Source organism: Neomonachus schauinslandi, unplaced genomic scaffold (genome assembly GCF_002201575.2).
Source record: "Neomonachus schauinslandi unplaced genomic scaffold, ASM220157v2 HiC_scaffold_950, whole genome shotgun sequence".
Classification (NCBI taxonomy): Eukaryota; Metazoa; Chordata; class Mammalia; order Carnivora; family Phocidae; genus Neomonachus; species Neomonachus schauinslandi.
In genome coordinates, this window is record NW_025409640.1 from 2,794 (window position 1) to 5,548 (window position 2,755).

General features: G+C 33.2%; 1 long non-coding RNA gene across 1 annotated transcript in view; it reads left to right on the forward strand.

Moving 5' to 3' along the window:
- Positions 1-767: 767 nt before the first annotated feature.
- The window catches only part of LOC123323796, a 3,048-nt gene continuing 1,060 nt past the window's right edge, over positions 768-2,755 (forward strand). The window contains exons 1-2 of the long non-coding RNA XR_006539530.1: positions 768-784; positions 1,120-1,213. This is a non-coding gene — a long non-coding RNA (uncharacterized LOC123323796). The remainder of the gene's footprint in view (positions 785-1,119; positions 1,214-2,755) is intronic.

The window sequence follows — 2,755 nt, forward strand, 5'->3', positions numbered from 1 at the left end:
CAGTGTGTAGATACTATTTTTATCTTCATTTTACAAAGAAGAAACTGAGACACAGAAATTTTAAGTAATTTGTTCCAGGTCATACAGCTAATACCCAGTGTTCAGACCCCAGGCATTCTGATTCCTACGAAGATAATGCCTCTCATTATTTCATGAAATATCTAGTTGTCACTGAAAGCAACATGTTAACTTTTATAATCACTGGAACAGCCATGGTCATTCACATATGTGAATATTTAAAAGTAGAATGGATGTGGTACTTCGAATACAAAAATAGAAATGTTTACCATAAGGTAATTTCCTATCTTTCCCCCCTTTGACCAATATATAAATTCTTAGGTTTAGCTGATAAAATATAATTTAAAAACATTAAAAACGTGACATTTTAGTAACTAGAGAAGTCAGCAAACTTTTCTGTAAGGGGATTGTAAATATTTTATTTTAAGATTTTATTTATTTGAGAGAGAGAAGGAACAGTGGGGAAGGGCAGAGGGAGAGAGAGAGAGAGAGAGAGAAGCAGACTCCCTGTAAATATTTTAGGCTTCGTAGGCCATAGGTCTCTCTTGCAGCAGTTCAAATCTGCTGTAGCCATAAAGCAGTATGTAGAGGAGAGTGTGGCTGTGTCCACTAAAATTTTATTTACAAAAACAGCTGATGTGGTTTTATACTAGATTGCCAGTAGTTAAAAGTATTTCTTTTTTTTTCTTTTTTAGTTGCAAGAAGCACAAGATCGACATGCAGAGGCTGTATGATGTTTTGAGACGTCAAAAGATCACGTGCAAAAGTACAATTTAAAGCAGCACAGAAAATAACTTGAGTATTTATAAAACAGAGAAGCAGTGTAGGATGAGAAATATATCAGTTATGATAATAAGTACATCATTGTTAAGCTGGATAAAACTTTCAGCTTTGCGCTATTTGGAAATGCATAAATTTTGCATATTATCTTTAAATTTTGCACATTAACTATAAAACACAACCAGAAAAATGGCACAATTGCCAAATCTTCTACTTTTTAAATTTTTAAGAATTTATGTAAGACCGTCAGATGTTTGTTTAGAAATTATACGGTACTTTTAAAATTTATGTGTGAGAATAATTTTAAAATATTCATTTTAGGCTTGAAGTTGAAAATGCCAAGTTAAAAGTTACAGTCAAAAAACAAGCGCGCAAAATTGAACAACTTCAGGAAAACCTGTTAAGTACAAGTTCGGTAAGTCAGTCTCTTAATTTCTGTCCTACTGAAAAGGAATTTTTATTTCTCTAGTAGTAGTATATAAGACCATTTTGGAAAATAGGAAAATTCTCACTAATAAAAATGTTTATTGTATTCATATTGTTGCTACTTGCCACTGGTAGTATAATTCCTCTTTATACATGAAGTTGACTGAATTCATAAATTAATAATTTTTATAGTAAGATTGTAATAAAAAAGATTGTGGTAGTCTAAGATAAGCAATATTTTATACATACCACATTTTATTTATCTATCTGGCAGTGGACAATTGAGTTTTTCCACCTTTTGGCTATTGTTAGTAATGCTGCTGTGAATATTGGCATACAAACGTCCGAGTCCCTACTAATATTTTTCAGTATGTATAAAAAACTGAAATTTTGAGTCATAATTTGATCTTGAATTCTGACTTTCTCTTGTAATCTAAACCCTTCAGTGAGATTTGAGAATGGATTACTTTCATGATAATTTGTTGTGATTTGTAATTATAAATTTGTAATTTGTTGTCTTCATCAAGAATGACTACTAGGTCATTATGCAAACATTTTTCTCAAAGGAATATATTTTTCTCTTTGTTGGATTTTGAAAAGGAAAAGAGATGCCAGTCAAAAAGTGGAAATGACTGCTCAATCAGGGCCTTACATAGTAACATAGTGCTCCTAGCATTCACTGCAAGTTCAGGAACTTTTTTTTTTTCATTAATTTGAGTTAATCAGCCTTTCAGAGATTTAGCAATCGAATCTCAGAAAAGATTAATGTGCAATCCGGGATTCCAACTTATTGATACATAGTGAAAACTATATAACTATTTACCAAGCAGAACTGGATTATCATGCCATTTATACCCTCCTTCATAGGAGAGGCTACCAATGATTTAAGATGAGAAGACTGCATTGTGAGCCCTAGGTTGGAACAATGAGGTAGATGCACCTACCACTAGTTTCTTTTAGTCACAGAAGCTGCATCCTTGCCAATTTCATTATACAGCTATACCTATCAGGGGAACTAGCACATTCTGTTGACTGGTCCTTTTTGTGGCCAAAGAAACATCGAAAGTTTCTAAAGTCAGACGATCATCAAAACTGTAATAGGGACTGCATGGGAATCAAAAATTATTTTTTCTAGATTTCCTATAAATTAGTTACACTGTATTACTATAGTTTTCACTGAGCAAGTAACGTGACGATATGTGAATGAGAATGCCAGGAGTTGTCCCCCTACGGTGTCATATAGAAATCTATTAAGGAAGGTATCAAATCTTGTAAAGTTTGTAAGAATATCCGTAGGTATTCTGTAGATTCCAATGGAAATGAATTAGGGTTATGACATAAAATTATTAGCCACTTTAAGGTCTACCCTGTGAAACAAACACTTAGCTTTCAACCAACTCAGTCCATAGTCCTAACATCTCTAGAAGGATTTTATCTCATGAATCCCCAGGCCAGAGACTACCTGGGTTAAGATAGTTGATGGACATAGTTTTGAGGTGAAGAGTCTGGATTGGGAAGAAGAGATAGCTCT